The 23,098-nt window shown below is 41.7% G+C and overlaps 1 long non-coding RNA gene across 2 annotated transcripts; it reads right to left on the bottom strand.

The window, feature by feature from the left end:
• Window positions 1–309: 309 nt before the first annotated feature.
• Window positions 310–22,919, bottom strand: LOC103280015 (uncharacterized). Of its 2 annotated transcripts, XR_507105.3 has the most exons (4): window positions 18,353–22,919; window positions 5,421–5,477; window positions 2,285–2,438; window positions 310–543 (listed from the first exon to the last, which is right to left on the bottom strand). It is a non-coding gene; the product is annotated as an uncharacterized LOC103280015 (long non-coding RNA). The 2 variants fall into 2 exon arrangements; XR_009999805.1 differs by lacking the exon at window positions 5,421–5,477 and having other exon boundaries at window positions 2,285–3,492.
• Window positions 22,920–23,098: the final 179 nt, after the last annotated feature.

Below are 23,098 nucleotides of genomic sequence, written 5' to 3'. Positions count from 1 at the left end.
TGTGAGTGATAATCATGTGGCTCTCGGGATGCTGCTGAACTCTAACTACAGTACCATCATCCTTTATCAGCTACCCAAACCCTGCCAGTATGTTAAGGTGGATCATGTGGTTGAGATTCACAAGTGGGTAAGATTCACAAGACTCTCTAGATTTGGCTAGATTACAACTCCCATCATCCACTATCAGTCTCTCCCCAAATCCCACCAGTTCTTAAAAGTTGGATCATGTTGGGTATGTGTACCAAGTTTGATCCCGATCCATCCATCTGTGTAGGAAACTTTGTAGATCAAACAAACATACATGCAAAGTACACACATCAAACTTTGACCTTTATATCTATAGATTAAGTGTCTTGTGCCAAGTGCAGAAAAACAATACCGTTTTGCAATTACGTAGCCTAGTTTCTCTATAGCTGTTGAGCAATCCCACGGTATCAGTTCTGGATGAGAGGACAAGTGACACAGGAGGGGAAAATAGTCATCGTCATCATGTTTCCTCAACAGCATATGGTTTCCAGTGTGTTGTATTTCTCCTGCCACGTCCTTGTGAAACAAAAGGGAAAATAGATCAGATCAGAAGTATGTAATGCATGGCGCAAGAGGAAAAGCCAGACAAGTTGGCCATGTTTGGTTAAGGAAGAGATGGTTAAGATGATGACAGTGGCTTTCAAATATTTAAGAAACTGACCTAGAGAAAAAGAAATGAGTCTACGCCAGAGGGGACTTCCAGTTGTGATCCTGCTTTCCTAACCAAACAACTGTTTCCTTTATGGAAAATCCCATCATTTTATGCCATCAAGGAAAATGCCATCAAGGCATTGGATTTGGACTCTTCACGTTGCATAAATGTGGTACTTTATATATTCAAATTTTAATCAAGGATTGTGATGGAAGTTAACATATAAACTCATGTATAAGTCTAGGGCAGATTTTGGGGCCAAAATTAGGTATTTTAGAATGACCTGTGGATAAGTCAGGAGGCATTCCATAAAGAGGAAAAGCACCGGGTGTTCAAAAAGTCCAGAAACAATGCCATATTGGAAACAGAATAGCGGGCCTGTTGCTTCTTTTAAGTTCGCATAAGTGTTTTTCACCAGATGCAGATGACACCCAACTCTACTACTCTTTTCCACCAAACTCCAAGGAAGCCGCTCAGACCCTAAACCGGTACCTGGCAGCTGTGTCGAACTGGATGAGGGCTAACAAGTTGAAGCTTAATCCAGACAAGACAGAGGCCCTCCTGGTCAGTCGTGGGACCAATCGGGGTATTGGGTGGCAACCTGTGCTCGACGGGGTTGCACTCCCCCTGAAGGCGCAGGTCCGCAGTCTGGGGGTCCTCCTGGATTCATCTCTGACGCTTGATGCCCAGGTGTCAGCGGTGACCGGGAGGGCCTTTGCACATTTAAAACTTGTGCGCCAGCTGCGACCATACCTCGAGAAGTCTGATTTGGCCACGGTGGTCCATGCAATAGTTACATCCAGACTGGATTACTGCAATGCTCTCTACGTGGGGCTGCCCCTGAAGACGGCCCGGAAACTCCAACTGGTTCAAAGATCGGCAGCCAGATTTCTAACAGGAGCCGGCTATAGGGAGCATACAATGCCCCTATTAAAGCAGCTCCACTGGCTGCCGATAAACTGCCGGGCCCAATTCAAGGTGCAGGTTTTGACCTATAAAGCCCTACACGGCTCGGGCCCTACCTATCTCCATGATCGCATCTCCTCCCATGAGCCAGTGTGGACCTTGAGATCTTCTCAAGGGGAGGCTCTTCTCGCGCTCCCACCACCGTCTCAAGTGCGGCTGGTGGGGACGAGGGAACGAGCCTTCTCAGCAGTGACTCCCCGGCTCTGAAATGCATTGCCAAAAGAGATCAGGCAATCCCCTACATTATCCAATTACCGTAAGGAACTGAAGACCTGGTGGTGTCGGCAGGTTTTTGAGTAATTATATTGGACTATCGCCGATTTCTGAGCCTGAATATATTGCATAAGATTTCCCTAGCCTAAAACGATACATTTTAATATATTGGGTTTATGGTTCCCGTCCCCTTGATCTGGTCATGTAAGTGTGATTTATTGTTATAATTGTATTATTTTACTTTGTTTTATAATGTGTATTATGTTGTTATGTAATGTTTGTGTTGCTTTTATGACTGTAAACCGCCCTGAGTCCCATCCGGGAGATAGGGCATTATATAAATAAAGTTTTTTTATTATTATTTATTAACTAAAAAAAGGAATAGTTCCATTTTATATAGAATAAGAATCAAGGTACCGTACTCACATTGACCAGGAGATAAGTTGACCCAGGGTTTCTTGGATAAGATTTCAAGACTTCAGTGGAGCACTTCGTGTTTTCAGGATGGAAGGTTCTGTACTGCATCATAGATTTTCAGCTTCATTGTTCTTTGCTCTAGTTTGCCCCTGATTTTGTGGGACTTAAATGAAGATGAGTGTAAGAACATAACATGAGCCTTGCTGGATCAGTTTGAAGGTCTGTTCAAGTCATGTCATCTAGATGGCTTTTAATAAAGGTGATTAGACAAATTAATGTAGGCTATCAATCGATACTAGTTAAGTTAATGGATATTGCCTGAAATACGAGAGGCAGTTTGCCAGTTAGTACTAGGCTGCATCTACAGCATAGAATTAATACAGTTTGACGGCACTTCCTATTTTTTGTGGCCATAGAAATCAACATATATTGTTTTTGTTCCAGAATGCACCCAAAGCCCCTGAAAAGAACTGTGGGGATACTACATTTGGAAGCCCCTGGAGCTCCCAAGGTTAAAGACATTACTTGTCACAAAAACGTTTTTAAAATTATCGGCCTTCCCCCAAATTGTCCAGAAATGCCTGCAAAATGTCCACTAGGAGGCATAGCGTCCCTTTCATCCTATTTTGCTGCCTCTTTAGGCTAATTGAAGCCCAGGAGGGGCCTTTGTTGAAATAGGAAGTGTGCAGGACATTATTCTGCTCAATTCCTGTTTTTAAAGGCCTCTCCCAAGCCTAAAATGGTCATGGCTGCTCTGATTGTGCTTTTTCAAAAGCTAGAATTCTGCTTCTGCTGTGGTTTTCCCGGTGTCGGTAAAGTAGGTGGAATGGGGGCTTCTTGCAAAACAAAACAAACAAGACAAATAATATTCAGGAAAAAATACAAGACCCACAAGCAACAATATCTTTATTGGGCCAACTCCAAAGCATGAAATATGGCATATAAGCATTTGAAGCTTCACTGGCTTTTTCATCAGTCAAAGATACTATAAACTATAGGTAAAGGTAAAGCTTTTCCCCGACATTAAGTCCAGTTGTGTCCGACTCTGGGGGTTGATGCTCATCTCCATTTCTAAGCTGAAGAGCCGATGTTGGCCATAGACATCTCCAAGGTCATTTTATATGGTAGTGCAGATCTAGCCTTTGTTGGAGGTAGAAAACCTCAAAGAGTTCAATCCCAATGATTTACTTCTCTCTTCTTTAGAGTTCCCTTGATATCTGAAATCCAGGGAAAATAGATTCAGATGTAGCTGTAATACCTTTATTGGGCCAACTCCAAGGCATCTACTCTTTGGAATTGACACAGTTTGACAACACTTTAAACTCAATATTATGGAATCCTTGGAATCGTATTTAGGTGAAACACAGCACTCTTTGGCAGGGAAGGCTAGAGATTTGTAAATTTTCAACTTCCAGAATATTATAGCATTGAGCCATAGGAGTTAAAGTAATATCAAACAGTAGTGCAGATAGGTAAAGGTAAAGGTTTTCCCCGACATTAAGTCTGGTCATGTCCAACTCTGGGGGTTAGTGCTCATCTCCATTTCTAAGCCAAAGAGCCAGCATTGTCCATAGACACCTCCAAGGTCATGTGGCCAGCATGACTACATGGAGTGCAAATACATCCCAGGATATCTCAAGAGTTCAATGTTCTGGGAAGAGTTTTGTATGAAAACGACTATGCCATAAGAAGGCAGGCAAAAAAATTGTTAGTGGTTTTACTTTGCTAGGAAAGGGTTATTACCAAGGTTGCTACTAAGGGATTCGGGGAAACAAGATGAGAACTTTGTATAACCTTGCATATGACCTATTTCACCCTCTTCTGCAAGGAAGCATGCAGGGAATGTAAAGCTTTTCATCAAAATGGGGGGCAAAGAGTACAGAGAGGCCCTCTTGAATCAAGTAGCCCTCTCTAAGTCTGAACAGCTCTTGGAGAAATGCTTTGCTTCTTGTCCAGTGAACGCAACCTCTGCTCTTATGAAGCCGAAACTTGGACCAACATGCCTTGGAGATAAGCGTGCCCTGCAGTTAACATATTTTTTAAGGTTTCTCCTCTTGAGTCTATTTCTGTCTTCATCTCCATCATGACCATAGGAAGGAGCTGTAGGTTCATAACCAATTAAGGAATTATGACTTATTGTCAAATTGAAATACAGAATATACACACAATCAGGCTTTCAATGCTCTACTGGCCTCTTCATCAGACAAACATTGTTTAAAAAATCAAGTTGCAGTCATAAGCCTACATTTCACCATAGGGACATCTGCACTGTAGAACTAATGCAGTTTGACTTCACTTTATGTGCTACATTTCAATGCTATGGAAATATGGGAGCTGTAGTTTTTACAAGTTTTTTAGCCTTCTCTGCCACAGAGTGCTGGAGTCTCAGAAAACTACAGCCCTAATAAAGTGGTGTCAAAAAGCATTAATTCTACGGTGTAGATGCCCTCTTATATGTTGTTTGCATTGTTCACTTGAAGGATTTCCTGCAGTCACTCCTTCTATTTTGGCCATGCAGAGACCAAGAAAAGGGGCAGTATAAATTTCCCTCCTAAAAATTGTAGTCCAGTAATGTAAATTTCCTAAACTCTGCCCATCTCTACATGCTGAGTTTCACATCAAATGGTGGAGCCCTGCAACTGTCCAGAAGAGGGCAGGACAGGGCAAAAATGGAAAAATCTGAAAAATCTCAAGAAAATAGGTTTTGGGGAACAAGTGTGTACCTACCTTTTAAGTCATCTTTAAACTTATGCACGGAACTCCCAGTGGTGCATGCCGGCCACGTGACCCTGGAGGCGTCTATGGACAACGCCAGCTCTTCGGCTTAGAAATGGAGATGAGCACCAGCCTCCAAAGTTTGATACACCTAGACTTAATGTCAAGGGAAAACCTTTACCTTTGATAAACCTATGTTGGTCACACAGCAAAATCAAAACCTGTAATCAGGAATGACTTGAAGGCACTCAACAGGAATGACTTGAAGATACAGACCAAACAAGAAAATGGTGTGTGCTACTTTTTGCAGTAAGGCCACACTGAAATCAGTGATGGTCTCAGTGCAAATCTTCAAAGGAAGTTTTGGGCATACTGTTACTGCCTTCTCACTGTCTCTTCCTAGAAAGCAAAAGAGTGAAACTTTTCTCACCAGTGCATTTCCATCCCTGGAAAACCATCAGCAACTTCTTTGGTTGTCTATAAAGGCCTGAAATCAAACCAGGGACAAGGATGGTAAAAACATCAAAACATTCAAGCGTCTCCTGGGCAACGTCCTTGCAGACAGCCAATTCTCTCATACCAGAACAGACTTGCAGTTTCTCAAGTCACTCCTGACACACAAAAAATCAGTCAGAAACATACTAATTGAATAGCAAAGTCAAGATTGCCATGCCATCGTATTACTAATTTCGAAGTAAATTAGTAAACTGGGCAGTAAAGAAAAATGAGGAGAGTTCTGTGGATACTCTGGACTGCCCCCCAAAAAACAATAAATGGGTCTGGAGCAGATCAAGTGTGAGCTTGGAAGCAAATACAAAACTGAGTATCATACTTTTGATATATCATGAGAAGACATATCTCATTTTAAAAAGACATTAATGCTTGGTAAGAGAAGGAAAAAAGGAAGACTATTTTACAGGTGGATAGATTCAATCACAGCCCTGAATCTACAAGATTGAAGCAGGTCTGTTGATCCCAGGAAGACTTGAATCTCTCATCCATAAAGTCGCCATGAGTCAAAACGGACTTGGTGGCAGTCAACAACAACAACAAAAAAGAGCTCAGTCTGTACTGGGCTGTTTCAAGCTAGTTCTTCTCCCCACCCTTAATTTTTTTCTTTTTATACTTTTCCCATAGTTTTGCCAAAGCTTAGACATACTTCAAACCTTTTCTGGGCAATGATGTTGCCATTTTATTCAACAGGGATCCAGTCTAAGAAAATGAGTTCACAGGGGATCTATAACACTCCAAATCCTATCATCTCCAACTCAGTATATTTAGTTATCTTTCTTTGTTTATAAGATACTGAACATGGACGTTTCACAACATCTACTTGTCATTGTGCAACCTATGGCAGGAAACAACTTGAAGGTACTCAACACACACACAACCTATCTTCCATGGATCTGTCTAATTCCTTTTTACAGCCTTCTAAACTGGTGGCTATCACCAGTGCTGGATTTATGTACCAACTAAGTAAACTGCAGTTGAGAACATCAGATTATGAGGGGCCAATAAACAAATAAACAACCAACTGAAAGCAACTGAGAATCATACTGTTATGGGATCTCTTAGACCTGTCATAGTTCAGGGTTTCGGCAGGTTGTATTCTGGCCCAGGTCATAGTCTGGCCTTGGTATCTGGTGACAGCAAACCCCACACATTATTTGTGCATGTTGTGTGAAGAATTACTTCCCTTTGTCTGTCCTAATCAACTATTTGCTATCTCATATCAGTGTCTACATACACACACCAACTACTGGTCATAATTCAAAGGAAGTTACCTCAAGCTGCATATGATAGATGGGGAGTGGGGAATATCAACAGCCCCCTAACCATTCCCTTTCATGGGGTGGGAGCGATGTATGGTCTATGTGCCCATCCTTTGTCTCCAAAGCTAAACAGCTATACTGTATTCATATGAGGACCCTATCACACTACTGTTATATCACTATTGTTCCATTTTAATTGTAATGAAATGATTGCGTGGAATTTTGGGATCTGTAGTGAGCCCTTTGGATAAGAAATTTAAATGTCTCTCCCTAAAATGCAAATCTCAAGATCCCATATGATGGTATCATGGCAGTAAATATGGAATAATAATGCTTCAATAGCGTAGCAGTATAGCAGAGGAAGGGGCAGACTGTTCACCTTCCCAGCCAACAGAAAAAAGCAAACTGCTCCAGCATCTCCTAGCTTGTTTGTTCTTCCCCAATAATAACTTTTGCCATCGTGCCCACAATCTGGTATTTTATAATCACATGTGTCCTAATGTTCACCTGTGTTCAAGAGCATGCTGCACCACAACCACCCAATTTCATCGGGTGGAAATTGGTATTTTGTCTCAAAAGAGGAGGAGATGGAAAAAAATTATTCTTTTTTGCCAGCACAGAAGCAGAACCAAAAAAAGTTGGGGAGATATGAAGCCACCTTTGAATATACACTGGGAACAATATAGCAGGAAAGCAAGTTGTGAGAGCCAATATGGTGCAGTGGTTTGAGCATTAGAATACGACTTTGGAGACTAGGATTCAATTCCTCACTGAGTTTTGGAAATTCACTCTGTTAACTTGGCCAAGTCTAGAAGCCACCAGGATAAGGTTTGCCTTTGCATTAGAAAATGACTTGAAGGCATGTAACAACAACAGAAGTGTAAGCACATTTTGGGCATAAACAAGGATCTCACATTGGTACCCAAGCCACCATAAAAGGTCTTACTGGGCACTCTGGAACAAAACAAGGACACTCCCTTGGCACCTGTGGCTTTAGGCTCTACGCTTTCCATCTGTGGGCACTATAAACCAAACACAAAGCTATGCTGCAGTATTCTTTGCAGGATCAAAGTCAAGGAAAAAACAGTTCCCGGAGACAGATTCCAAGATAATGAGTCCTAAGGAAAAAGAGAGAGGTTGGACCTCAACTAACACACACAGTATGTGGCCTCTCAGATGAGTAACTAAATTGGCTATGCGCATATAGAACAGTAAACTGCACCCATTCCTTGCAAAGAGCCAGAAGGTCCAGTTGCAGGAGCTGGCATGTTCAAGGAGTAACCTGGAAGCCCTGTAACATGATAGGATCTAGGATGGTTGATGCCTTGCCTGCACGTCTGTCAAATTGAATGCAAACTACTTTTGTATTTCAAATTCAGTTTGCAGCACCAGAAGTAATTAAGGACACAGGGGGAGAAACTGGGACATTTTAATAATAGCTGAAAAAGTAGGATAGCAAAGGTTTAAACAGAACTATCTCTGACAAATTGGGACAGTTGGAGAGGATTTCACTGGTGTCACAAACACAATATGGACTTACATTCACCATGCTTTATCTCTCCCAATGATTAATGTTATTTGTGAGAGATAAAACATGGTAGCACTTAAAGCATAGTGGCTCAACACTCATTCCATGTCAGCGAAGAGGGATAAGAATGTTTTGGTACTTTTAAGATTATTGGGTTTATTTCAGCATTAATGTGCATAAATGACAAATTGCTTCTTCTCATGTATTGATGGGGTACAATAGTCACCCCTCAAAATTAAGTCTTTAAATCCTCTCTGTAACAGTAAAATTCAGTAACCGTGAATTCAGCAACAGTCTTTCTCTGAGAAGACAGTCATCTGAAATTCAGAATTTTCTAGCTGGCTTTGTTTGTACAAACAAAGCTATTATACAGCCAACATTTTACTCATTTTTGCTTTTCTTAAGTTTAGCCAGCCTACGTTAAAGGCTCGCTTTCTGAGGATGAGAATTACCAGGACTGATGACTAGTATATGACCAGTATAATGGTCTTCTGCAGAACCATGGAGAGAGGCCTCCCATATAGCATATTTAGCTTTTATCTTGTAGTCCTGCAGTCTGTGGATTGTGGGGAGGGGAGTACTTCAATGTATTTGGAAGATTTTCTCATTTCGAGATGGCAAAGTTAGAATAGGGCCACCTGTGTTTGAGGGTTCACACTGAGTAATGGGCTATAGGTAAACCATTGATATTCATCTTAGGGCACTTTTATTTGCAACTAGAAGGGAGGAGCCCCAGTGGCGAAGTGCGCTGAGCTGGAGACCAAAAGGTCCCAGGTTCAAACCCCGGGAGCGGCGTGAGCGGCCGCTGTTAGCTCCAGTTCCTGCCAACCTAGCAGTTTGAAAACATGCCAATGTGAGTAGATCAATAGGTACCGCTCCGGCGGGAAGGTAACGGTGCGCCATGCAGTCATGCCGGCCACATGACCTTGGAGGCATCTACGGACAACGCCGGCTCTTCAGCTTAGAAATGGAGATGAGCACCAACCCCCAGAGTCAGACAAGACTGGACTTAATGTCAGGGGAAACTTTTACCTTTACCTTTAAAAGGGAGGGAAACTACTTGAAAGACATACTGAGCAATGAAGTGGCTGCTTTGAAGGATAAACCAGTTCCCTACCCCCAAATGTATTAGACCACAACTCCCATCATTTCCAACCACATAACTGGGTAAGTTAACTAAGGAACTCTTCCTGAGATTGCATTCTGTGGGTTAGGATTCTTCTCCCATTCTATCCGTTCTAATTACTTTCCCAAAAATCTGATGTCTGAAAAGATTTCATTTCTCCTTCCAACAAGGCTTCCTCAGATTGTACAATTTCACCCATTTTTGGTCTCCCTTGCATCCAGAAGAGCAAGAGCAAAGCATGATGAAATGTGGTCCTAAGCTTCTATGTGGTGACCATGAGAGTGAATGCAAATTCAGGCATCTCAGTTCCTCTGTACTTAGGTTTCACTGAGTTCCAAATACTGACTCACAGCTAATTATGAATTATGGATGATTCAGCATAGCTATTTTGCACATCTGTTTTTTGGTTTTGCCTAGATTTACATCCTGGAGCAGGTACGTTTCACTTCTGATAACAGGTAATTCCATTTCCAACCCTTAGAAATGTCAAATCAGAGAACCTATCAACCTAAGCAGCTTGGCATGGCAGCTGGATTGATGGGAGCTGGATTGATGGCTGGTATTGTACCACCTTTACTTTCTGACCATTCAGTGTACATACATTTTATTTCATGCACAAATGTATTTTAAAATATTGGATACAATTACCTTCAGACTATGCGTATAGGGTGTATATGAAACATAAATGAATTCCATGTTTAGGCTTGGATCTCATCTCTAAGATGTTTTATTATATGTATGTATATACAAATACAGGCATTCCAAAATGTTAAACTTCTGTTCCCAAGCATTTCAGTTGAGGGACACCCCAAAAAATTGAAGTACAGTAGAATCTCACTTATCCAACATAAACGGGCTGGCAGAACATTGGATAAGCGAATATGTTGGATAATAAGGAGAAATTAAGAAAAAGCCTATTAAACATCAAAATAGGTTATGATTTTATAAATTAAGCACCAAAACATCATGTTATACAACAAATTTGACAGAAAAAGTAGTTCATCACACATTAATGCTATGTAGTAATTACTGTATTTACGAATTTAGCACCAAAATATCACAATGCATTGTAACTACAAAAATGCGTTGGATAATCCAGAACATTGGATAAGTGAGTGATGGATAAGTGAGACTCTACTGTACATACTCCATTCTTATTCATTAGGAATAATTCTGACTTAGGAGGGCCATGTGCAAGGAAAATCAATGTCTCCGATTTTGTCTCTACTTTTGCCTAGGGAAATATCTTGTTAACATTGTTCTTATCATTTGCAGAATTGTAAATTTGTCAGGAATGGAAGAGAGTTCACTACATTTAGCCTGGAGAAGAAAAACTTGAGAAGTAACACGATAACCATCTTCAAATATTTGAAGAGCTATGACATAGAAGATAGAGCAAGCTTGTTTTCTTTAGAGGTCCTGCTTTAGATTGCAGGACCAAACCAATGGATCCAAATTTCAAAAAAGGAGAGACTAGATAAATATATAAAAGAACTTCCTGCTTTTTAAAGTAATGTTTAGCCCAATTCTGATTTAATTTTTTTCAGGCTGTTGTAGAAAAAGGGATTCCATGCAAGCCCTGCTGGGCCATGAACTTGAGAAGGCAACCCAGTTTGTCCATCTTAGGCTCCATCTACACTGTCATATAAAATCCAGATTATCTGCTTTATCTGCTCCCAGAAATCTGATGATTTCTGGGAGTTGCAGTCTAACATCAGGAAAGGTGCACAATTCCCACTCGGCTTTACAACGTAGGCACATGAGGATCTCCGGATATTGTTGGACTGCACTTCCCAATAGCCCTAGACAACATAGGCAACCATGTGGGTTCATGGGAAATGCAATCTACCATCAGTCAAAGAGTACACATTTAACATTCAGGCCTCAGGAATTTAAGTAATCATTGTAGATTTCTGGTTAGAGGCAGGGAGGGAATTATCTGTGTTAAATAGCCAAAGTCACAAAGAGTCTTGTGGGATCTTAAAGACTAAATTTGGTACAAACTTTTGTGGTCAGCAGCCCACCTCTTAGCAATGTTCTGTGTTTGTCCTTTTTACGTTTCAGCTCCGTTGCCTCACCCACTCACTCACATGTATTTGTGTAATAATTTGCTGAGGGAAGAAACATTCCATCCTGATGAAATGATACGAAACTTGCTGCTAGCTTTGAAGGTGACACAGTTCTTGTTGCTACAACTCCATCTAGTCTAGGCTCACAGACAAACTTTCACCATACTTAAAAGTTAGAAACAAAGTTAACCTAAAAGGTCAGAAAATGACCCATTTGATATAAGTATCTCTTGTTTTCTATAGACATTATTATATCCAAATATTTTCAGGATAATAAATATTCTGCTCAGCCATTAACAGTAAAGATTACATTGCTGTTAAAGGCCCAGTTCAAAAGTTGGAAAGCCCTTGAAAGTGGAGAGAATAGTATTGATCTAGGTCAGAATCTAGACAGCAATAATGAGTAGCTCAGTTGTCAATGAGATTGTTAATCTGCACTGGATTTTAGTCTAATCTTTAAGCTATACAAGGTGCTGAATCATAAATCTAAAGGAGGTTTGGCACTTTGGATTTACTAAGCAGCATTTCATAGACGCTGGGTGTGTAATTGGCCCCCTTTCCCCAAAAAGGGAAAGGGGGTGGCTGGCAGCAAAAAGTCCAGATACCTAAAAGCACGAGATCCCATTTGATCTTAAAGGCTAAGCAGGGTGATGGTGTGTTAGTATTTGGATGGGAGAGCACAAATTCATTCCAGGTGCTGTAGGCTATATTTTAGAACAGTGGTTCTCAACCTGTGGGTCCACAGATGTTTTGGCCTACAACTTCCATAAATCCCAGCCAGTTTTTGGGAGATGTAGGCCAAAACATCTGGGGACCCACAAGTTGAGAACCACAGTTTTAGAGGAAGGAATTGGTTACTCCACCCCTGTGTATTCACTGTTTAAGAAAGCCCTATGAGATTCATTGGGTTGCTATCAATCTACAGGTGACTGAAACACACACACATGGTCAAAGCAGAGACAATTTAGATTAGCAGAGGCAAAAGAATTATTTGTTCCACCTCACAAGCATCCCTGTTTCTTTTAGTTTCATTACAATCCTCAACCAGAGCACTGTATTGTAGGTAAATCATTTCCTCTCACCAATGCCATCCATCATGGTCATGCTCCACCTTGTAATAGTGGGCATGTTGGCTTGGTTTTGAACTGGGGAGTTAAGAGCCATTCACTCTACAAAATACCTGCTCTTGGTGGAGATTAGGACTAAAACTGGTCTTCATTTTTGGATTTTCCCTAGGTGTATGGCTAGGAAGACTGTTATAAAGTATCATTTGCCCACCCAAATGGACCACTACGCCACTGAACAGATCTGTCTTTATCATTAAGAACTAATCTGAAATAATACATCCTTGGCTGGTATCCCTTTAAGCCTTGTCACCATAAATACTGATCATACATAACGCAGCTTTATTTTATGAAAGACAACTTTTTCTTGATGTAAAACAGATCAGCTTATACTCCAGCCCATGTCATTCACCATCCACTTCCTATTAGAGTGATGACCTTAGAGCTGTCATTTATTGCCCTTCTCCTCTTGCTTTTCTCCCCAGCAATCTCAAGAGTTGCCTTCTGAATCCTGCTTGTCCTCCCATCTTGTGAGCAGGGTGGGGTTGCAGGGAAAACAAAAACAAAGGCTCCTGTGGCTTTCCCATTTCCGCGGCAGACGAAAGGGCAAGCATTCATTGCTGAAATCCCCTTTTCTTCCATACTACTATTAAATCTACAGGAACCCTGTCCTTTTAATAATGATTTCCATAATGTTTCTGGCCTTTAGAGCTGGCCAGTAGAGCTGGCATGGTATAGCAGTTTGTGCATTGAACTACAAATCCAGAGACCAAGGTTTGATTCCTTCTTTGTCTGTGGAAACCCACTAAATGACCTTGAGCAAGTCACAGACTCTCAGCCCCAAAAAACATGTGATAGATCTCCGTAGGGTTGCCATAACTCAGAAGCAACTTGACGGCACACAACAACAACATCAACAACAATAAAAAAACCCATCACTGCTTATTAGAAAAGTTGATAATACTTGGTAAATTGAGAGACGATAGGAAAAGACGAAAACCACATTGCAGGTGCATAGGCTCGATCTTGCAAGCTACAGTTTCAAGCTTGCAAGGCTTGAGCAGGGTTATTTATGACAGTGTCTTGGAAGTTTCTTATTTGTATTGTTATTTGCCATCAAGTCAACTTCAATGAATGGGAATTCGATGAATGAGAAGACCTCCAATAATCCTGGCTTTCAATTCCTCTGCTGAGGTCTTGCAAACTCATGGCTGTTGTTGAAACAACTTGACCTCAAAAATAATAGACCACACTTGGTTCGTTCTAACAACGATCAAATGATAACATAAGATGCTTCAGTATCTACTTCTGCTGTTTCTTATTGCTTTATTCCATCTGGAGTCTGTGAGATGATAGTACATTTTAATAACATGCACTGTCCTGAATATCTGAAACTGAAGGCAGGTGTATGATAAATCCTTTAAACCAATAGTGAATTACGTAAAAATAATATGAAGCCAACAAAGGATCTATTCATGCAATAGCAATTTCATCCCTGCACAAGAGGAATGGGAGCAAGAAGTGTAACAGGGAAATGGACATGTTTGAAGAAAGAGTCATTCACAATTCTATTTTGGAAAAGATATTTTGTCAACAAGACTGTGTTGATGTTGTTGTTTATACTCCTATGATATTGCCACATGAAAGACACATTGTGTTTATATATGTTGATCTAGAAGGCCAAGAAGAAGGCCATTGGTAGTAGCATAGTAAGTCTGATCAACAAGACTTGGAACTAAATTCTTGTTGGCTTGGGGATGGCAACTCAAATATCAGTCTAGGCTCTGAACACAATGATGTAAATTCTGGAGGAGAAGCTGAGAGAGAAAACAACAACCTCCGTGAAATTGACAGTAATTAATACATGAGAATAAGCAGGGCTTGCAAAGTCTATACAGTAGAACTAGAAAACTGGGCGGAAACAAATAAGAATGACATTCAGCAGAGACAAATGCAAATTTCCAAAAAATCAAATTCACATTTATAGGATGGGAGATACTTGGTGCAGTAACGGTATATATAATAACACTTTGAGATTATTGTCGATCATAAATTGATGCATAAATGTGATGCAGCAGCAAAGATCTTATGTTGGGTTGTTGTATGTTTTCCGGGCTGTATGGCCATGTTCCAGAAGTATTCTCTCCTGACGTTTCGCCCACATCTAAGGCAGGCATCATCAGACGTTGTCACAACCTCTGAGGATGCCTGCCATAGATGTGAGCGAAACGTCAGGGGAGAATACTTCTGGAACATGGCCATACAGCCCGGAAAACATACAACAACCCTGTGATCCCGGCCATGAAAGCCTTCAACAACACATTGATCTTATGTTTTTAAGCTATAGGAAGGAGCCCCTGGTGGCGTAGTGGGTTAAAGCCTTGTGACTTGAAGGTTGGGTTGCTGACTTGAAGGCTGCCAGGTTCGAATCCAACCCGGGGAGAGCGCGGATAAGCTCCCTATATCAGCTCCAGCTCCATGCAGGGACATGAGAAAAGCCTCCCACAAGGATGGTAAAAACATTAAAAAAAAAAACATCTGGGCGGCCCCTGGGCAACCTCCTTGCAGATGGCCAATTCTCTCACACCAGAAGCGACTTGCAAATTTTCAAGTCACTCCTGACACAAAAAAGCTATAGGAGAGAGGATTTCAATTGAGCATTGAACCTACTGGGCCTCTTCCCAGGTTATGAATCTATTTTTTCCTATTCATCCTGAATATGATCAACCAGAGATTTGTGAGCTTATTTTCCAAGTCTTCCACCTTCAAATTTCCTCTTGCATTTTGCCAGTAATGTGACCTGATTTTTTTAATACCGTGTCAGACGTGACTTGTGAACATACTTCTGGTGTGAGAGAATTGGCTTTCTACATGTGTTACCATCCTGCTGGGAGGCTTCTCTCGTGTCCCCATAAGCAAGAGCTGACAGATGGGAGCTCACCCCATCTCGTGGATTCGAACCGGCAACCTCCAGGTCAGCAGTACAGCTGGCACAAGGATTTGACCCATTGCGCCACCGTGGCGCATGGATGCTACCTGATGAAACTTATTAAAGTGTTCTTTGTAAAGCGGCTACAAAGGTGGATTGATATAGACTTGGGACATAGACTATAGAGTATGGGTCTTTATTTCTATATCATGTTCTGTAAATGAAAAAAACTTGACTACCTTTTAATACAGTGCTAAGCCAGAGCAAATTTCCTTGAGAATATAACAAAAACAGCATTTCAAGAGACATAAGGGTCATTCTGGGCCCTGGTGGTGGCGCAGTGTGTTAAAGCGCTGAGCTGCTGAACTTGCAGACTGAAAGGTCCCAGGTTCAAATCCCGGGAGCGGAATGAGAGCCCGCTGTTAGCCCCAGCTCCTGCCAACCTAGCAGTTCGAAAACATGCAAATGTGAGTAGATCAATAGGTACCGCTCCGGCAGGAAGGTAATGGCGCTCCATGCAGTCATGCTGGCCACATGACCTTGGAGGTGTCTGCGGACAACGCCGGCTCTTCGGCTTAGAAATGGAGATGAGCACCAACCCCCAGAGTCGGTCACGACTGGACTTAACGTCAGGGGAAAACCTTTACCTTAAGGGTCATTCTGTCATTTCACTCACAAATTCTGGCCAAGTTCGCTGGGGAGCTTTGGGAGCTGTATCTGGCTAGGCAGGTTTTGTGAGTGGGAAAGGAACTTGTCCAAGCTCTAATTTGCCTCAGGAGTTTTTTTACATGGGAAAAGCATAAATGTAACTGAAAATGTGAGTGAGCTATCTCAGAAATATGGATTCCCTAAGGTTTGTCATCACTTCGATCTGAAAGCTGCCTTCTTTTTGGTTGATGGTTTTTAATCCTAGAATCAGTGTTCTGTATTTAACATTGAATTTTGGTTTTGTAACCTGTCTTGTTAACAAAATAACTGATATGAACAAACCAGTCTGCTGAGATTACACTCAACAAAAAACTTATTTTGTTCTGAATCAGCAGCAAAAGTGTTGGTGGGAATTGCCTAAGGCCTGTGTTGACTTGTTCTAAAATATATTATGAACTACCAATAGCATTCAAAATCTTTGGAAGTAAGTTTGAATGATGACTCTGGAGATCAGGGTTTAAATCCCCATTCAAAGTGATCTTGGGCGGGTCACAGTCTCTCGACCACAAAAAGGCAAACCCTCTCTGAAAGATATTGCCAAGAAGACCTTGTGACAAATTTGTTCTAAGAGTCACCTTAGGTCAGAAACAACTTGATAGCACACAACAAAAACTGCAGGTGCTGGAAAGACATTCCTGGTATTCTCTGCCTCAGGTGCCATAATGACTTGACTAGTTTCAAGCACTATGTGCCCTGACTTGTGTGACTGTAAATACCCTAAAGGCATCAAATTCCTTTTGATCTTGGAAGGTAAACAGGGTCAGTTCTTGTTAGTGCTTGGACATGAGACCACCAATGAATACTAGATGCTGTAGGCTCTATTTCATAGGAAGGAAGTGCCATAGCTGTGCCTATGAAATTCATGGGGTCACCATAAATTGACAAGCAACTTGAAGGCACACACATTAGAATAAAAATCCACTAGTGTAATTGCTTGAGTGTTGGCCTGATGTTCCATTAGATAATTATAGTGCTACGAATTCACTTTAAACGCCATGAGACATCTCATGGAATCCTGGGACTTATATTTTTGTAAGCTACCAGGGTTCTCTTGTTGCGGAATATAATTTTTCCCCTGAATATTTTCAAGCTGTGTTTGACTGAATCTGTGGATGCAGAACCTGTGGATACAGAAGACCAACAGCAATGGTGAAACCCTCCGAGTAACTCTTGCCAGGAAACTCTAGGATAGGTTGACTATAAGTCAGAGTCAACTGGAAGGAACACAACAAAAAGTAAGTGCCACCAACATGTGGACAGGCTGATAAAGCGGGCTGTGGCGCAGGCTGATAAAGCAGTCAGCTGCAACAGATCACTCTGACCGGGAGGTCATGAGTTTGAGGCTGGCTCGGAGCTGCATTTGTCTCTGTATTTGTTCTATGTTGAGGCACTGAATGTTTGCCTTGTATGTTTGATGTGATCCGCCCTGAGTCCCCTTCGGGGTGAGAAGGGAGGAATATAAATACTGTAAATAAATAAATAAATAAAATGTAGTCTCAATGGGATTTGAATGACAAATTGTCAATAGGAACAAGTATATGAAATTCTCCTTTTAGGCCAATACCATCTGTTCTGCCTTGCTGTGCCCATACAGACTTTCCTCACATTGTACTACTTGAAATTATGTCCCGGTTTCTTTCTCTTCCTCTCCCTTTATCCTTAGCTTATTTTCAATGGTGCAAACTGAGTTAAAGCGCAAACTCATCTGATTCAACAAAAGTAGAGTGCAAAGTCTTGCCAATTCCTATAGGCTCAAGCAAAAGCAAACTGCCACAGCTTCTTATAGCTTATTGGTTCTTCTTCATTAACATCTTTTGACATTTGAAGACACTGCCATACATATCAACTTTTCATTTGTGAAATGCACCATCCTGTCAGAGTATGTGGACTCCAACAATGGTTTGAATATGCCACCTCCTGAGACAGGACCTTCTGGCTCCAGCCTTCCCTGAAAAGATACAGTATGTTCTACTAACTCTGCATTCTAACTACCAGTACCCCTTTCTTGGATATACGATAATCACAGTCTTCCCCCAAAATGTTTTTTATTGCTGATTTGTCAATGTAGCCAACAAAGCACAACTTCAAGTGTCATTGTTGCTGTCTCCCCTTCTCCCAGTTCCTCTCTAGACTTCTCTCCTCTCTAGTCAATGAGAACATACTTACGTAATACAGGTGAAACTCCCCAAAAAGAGAAGTTGACTGTCCAAAAGCAGAATGCAGACATCACGGGTCAGTTTGGAGCTGGTTTCTTTGAAACAGGGAACAAAGACCTCTTCACACGTGCCACCCAAATCACCACGTATCATCACAGATCTCAGTAATCTCAACATCGCCCACCCAGGGAGTGTGAGGACTTGTCGCCCTGTGCCCTACGCCATCCCGGATTTTCCCCGCCTCATCACTTCAGGAAGCTCCCTGTCCCTGTGGATTCCTATGAAAAGACGGGATGCCTCCAATCTTTTGCTGTCGGCTATTTTTCAGTGGTGGCAGCAGGTTTTTTTTTTGACAGTTTCACCACGGAGCAGCTCCGAAAGTACTTCTCCAGGGTGTGATGGGAGCCGTCTGTGACAAAACCGCCCAAAATCCATCGCTGCCACTAAAAAACAGCCTCTGTGATGAGGTGGATAGTTTACTCATGCACCCAGGCATTTGAAATAATATTTGCACACTAAAACAATAAAACAAGCAATAAAAACCCTTTATAAAACCACAGGTCATAAAAACATGTTGCACTGTTGTGAGACTTTAAGCATAGAGAAACGGATGTCTAGGATGCCTGTTGCATTGACTTTGTATAAAATCACCGTCATTTATGAAATCATTTTGAAATAGTGGCCTGGGACATAAATGTGCATCTGGAAGTGTGGAAGAGTATACGGGGTAAGTAGCTATTGCAATCCAGCTTTTTATCCATTTGTTTGGAACACATATCTGATATTATAAGACCAGAATGTTGGGCCGCAGTGTTATTGCAAAAGAAAGTACCGAGACCACAAAAGCAGGTGGTGATCATTTTGGGAAATGAACAGGACCCAAAAAAAATGAGATTTCTTTCGTAAAGCCTTGTGCCATATCCTAGAAATTTAGAAGAGTAAAAATGCCTTGCTGTGTGAAAGGATCACATCTCTCTATACAAGCTATATATGCCTTGGGAAATCTTCTGGTGAGGCCCTTCTACCCTCTCTGGTGGGAACATTGCCTCCTTGCTATGATTTCATATGCAGGTAAACCCTGTTTGTTTTGGCAGGCATTGGAAGAATAAAGGGACTTACATGTGCTGTGTTGTTGGTGGCTGTTCTTGTTCTTTCTAATGTTTATGCTTTTAGCTGTTTTTAATTCTGTTAATTAAATTTTAAACTTTTATGTGATGTACTTTTTTGTCACTCTATCAATTTTTTGTAAGTTGCCTTGAGTCCTAGAATGGAAATAAAACATGATAATAGTAATTGTAGCAGTGGTGGTAGTAGTAGTAGTAGTAAAAATAATATGTTTGATATGTAATGATTCCTACTCGAGTTGTGTAACCTGGACTGGATCTACACTACCATATAATGCAGTTTCAGAATGTAGATTAATTGAATTATACAGCAGTGTAGATCCAGCCCTAGTTCTGTTAACTTAGGTGTATCTATATTGTGCAATTCATGTTCACTGGTTCAATGCTATAGAATCCTGAAATTTGTAGCTTAGTGAAACACAGGCATTTTTTTGGCTAAGAAGTCTAAAGACTTTGTAAAACTACCATTCCCATGATCCAATAGTATTGAGCCATGTCAATGAAAGTGGTGTCAAACTATATCAATTCTACAGTGTAGACACACCCTTAGATATTAACACGATTGAGTTCACCTGAGTTATTTTTTAATCGTGTCAGAAGCAACCTGAGAACATATTACAAATCGCTTCTGATGTGAGAGAATCGACCGTCTAAAGAGACATTGTCCAGGAGACCCTGGGATGTGTTAGCTGGGAGGCTTATCTCATGTCCTCGCAAGCTAGAGCTGACAGACAGGAGCTCACCCCATCTTGTGGATTTGAACTGGTAACCTTGAGGTCAGAAGTTCAGCTGGCACAAGGGTTTAGCCCATTGTGCCACTGCGGCTCCTGCCTGAGTTTATACCCTACATGACTGAAGCCTTCTACTGACCTTTTAAAGTGTTAACTAGAGTGCTTAGATTCCCAAATTTTGTTCGTCTAGGTGTTTTGGACTTCAGCTTCCAGAATTCCTGAGCATTGGAGAAGCTGGCTGGAATTTGGAAAACCCTTGCTCTAGCATTTCAGTAGTGTAACTAGGAACCCCCCAGTGGCACAGTGGATTAAACCCTTGTGCCGGTAGGATTGCTGAGCGAAAGGTCGGCAGTTCAAATCAAGGGAGTGGGTGAGCTCGTGTCTGTCAGCTCCAGCTTTCGGGGGGGGGGGGGAATAACGTAACTACGAAACCACAGGATGAACAGTCAAAGTGGAATCACAGCACTATAACTGTGTGGGGCCCTAGAACCTCATATATCAGCAGAGAGTGATGTGTAGCTCTCCAGATGTTTTTGAATTCCAAAACCATCATCCCTGGTGGGTGGGAGATGTAGAGACCATGAACATCTAGTTTAGATAAAGGTAAAGGTTTTCCCCTGACATTAAGTCTAGTCGTGTCTGACCCTGGAGGGGTGTTGCTCATCTCAATTTCTAAGCTGAAGAGCTGGTGTTGTCTGTAGACACCTCCAAGGTCATGTGGCTGGCATGACTGCATGGCCCGCCATTACCTTCCCACCGGAGTGGTACCTATTGATCTACTCACATTTGCATGTTTTCGAACTGCGCTGTAACCTGCTGTGCCACTGTGGGCTCCTCAAACATCTCGTTTATCACTGCTGTAACAAAGCTATTTCTCCAATTCTACAGAAAGTTCCATCTCTTGGGGTTTTTTTGTTTTCCTTCTAAAAAAAAGTACAGACTCTGTTATACTTTTTGACCCATGGCAGTTAAAGTTTTTAAAACTGGCTATTTTCTTTCCTTCCCCCATCCCAACTGTGTTTCTTTGTTCCATTGTTGTTGTTCTTCCTTGTCCCAACCTCCACCCAGAGACATGAAAGGGCCGGATCTTCTAGCTGGACCCATTTCAATGGTTCATTGTCATGCCCCAACAAGGTGGGTAATTTACACCCACCAGGGGGTCCAAACAATGGGCCCACTTCCTTGTTCTGCAAATACCCTGATCCCACCTCTCCTACAACAAGGAAACGGAGCTGAATGTTTCTCTCCTAAGCAAGGCTATACTGCTTAATTTATCTAGCCTATATTCTTTCCAACCTACTTGAGTTTCTGCCCCGTAAGGCATTACAAGAGAAAGGAATGGTTCTTGTAATTTCATAATGGGAAGAAAGATAATTTTCACATCCTCTGTCTCTGGGTACATCTATATTATAGTTTAGCACCACTTTAACTACCATGGTTCAATGCTATAGAATCATGGGAGTTGTGCCAGTAGGACTGCTGACAGGCAGGTCAGCGGTTCGAATCCAGGGTGAGCTCGCTCTGTCAGCTCCAGCTCTCCATGCGGGGACATAAGAGAAGCCTCCCACAAGGATGGTAAATCATCAAATGTCCTACCGTCCCCTGGGCAATGTCCTTGCAGATGTCCAATTCTCTCACACCAGAAGCGACTTGCAGTTTCTCAAGTCATTCCTGACACACACAAAATGAAAGTTGTAGTTTTACGAGGTCTTTATCTCTGCCAAGGAGTGCTAGTGCTTCGCCAAACTAAAATTAATTTGATTCCATAGCAGTGAGACATGGCAGTTAAGGTGATGTCAAACTGTATTAATTCTACAGTGTAGAGATGCACCCAAAATCTTCTCATCTATATTAGCCTGTTCATCTGAGGTAAGAATATCTATGTTACATCCTGACTACTCCCACCCTGGACATTCCACAGATAGATAAACCCCACTTACCTAGTTTCCAACAGACCTCACAACCTCTGAGGATGCCTGACATAGATGTGGGCGAAACGTCAGGACAGAACGCTTCTGGAACATGGCCATACAGCCTGGAAAACTCACAGCAGTCTTAACTACTGTTTGTTAATGACCAGAATAAGAAGAAATGTTTCAGCCATGTACGTTTAAATGCCCACTCAATCTCCTGACTCCTATATATCTGAGGCAGCAAACTGTGGTTCTGATTGTGGTCCATAAAAACATGTCCCAAATAAAACTAGTGAAGTCTTTGAGGTGCCACTAGACTATTTGTTGTTGGTTTTCCAGTCAAGAGACAAACTGATCTACCTCTCGGAAAATCTTTGACGCTAGGTCTCATTGCATTCAGTAGGATTTATTCTATTGTTGAAGGCCTTTAGGAATAGCAAGCAGCCTTAAATTCCACATTCTCTACTACTCCCAGGGACATTCTCTTCTCAGGAATTAAGGGTTAAAGCTGAGACCATTGGAGGAGTTTCACATTCTTGAGTTTCGGGGACAAACAAGGAAGTGGTGTGGAAAGGATGGGGGCTGGGAACTGAAACACTTGGACTCTCTTATGGGCAGTGCTATGGTCTCGTCTTCCTAAAACCAGAGCCTGGAAAGGTTATTTGTTAGCCTATAATGCTCAGAATTCTCTGAATGGTTTACTGTGGGATTTGGGGGACATGAGATTGCAGTCTCGAAATTAGAAGAAGGCTAGGACTTGGAAGGGATCATCTCGATGAGGGAAGATACTGTCTGAAGCAGGGCCGTAGCCAGAAAAAAATTTCAGGAGGGGTTTTGAAAATTTCGGGAAGTGTTTTGAAAATTTGGGGGGGGGGGGTGAACCCCTAGCCCCCCCGCCCCCCGCTACAAACCTGTTAATATCTGCTTGAGATAGTGCCTGGAGGGACTCTTAATGTTTTGCGTCTCATAGACTTAGCATGAGGATTTG

Source organism: Anolis carolinensis, chromosome 6 (genome assembly GCF_035594765.1).
Source record: "Anolis carolinensis isolate JA03-04 chromosome 6, rAnoCar3.1.pri, whole genome shotgun sequence".
NCBI lineage: Eukaryota > Metazoa > Chordata > Lepidosauria > Squamata > Dactyloidae > Anolis > Anolis carolinensis.
Note: the sequence above shows the minus strand (reverse complement) of the source record. Positions and strands in the feature narration are given on the sequence as shown.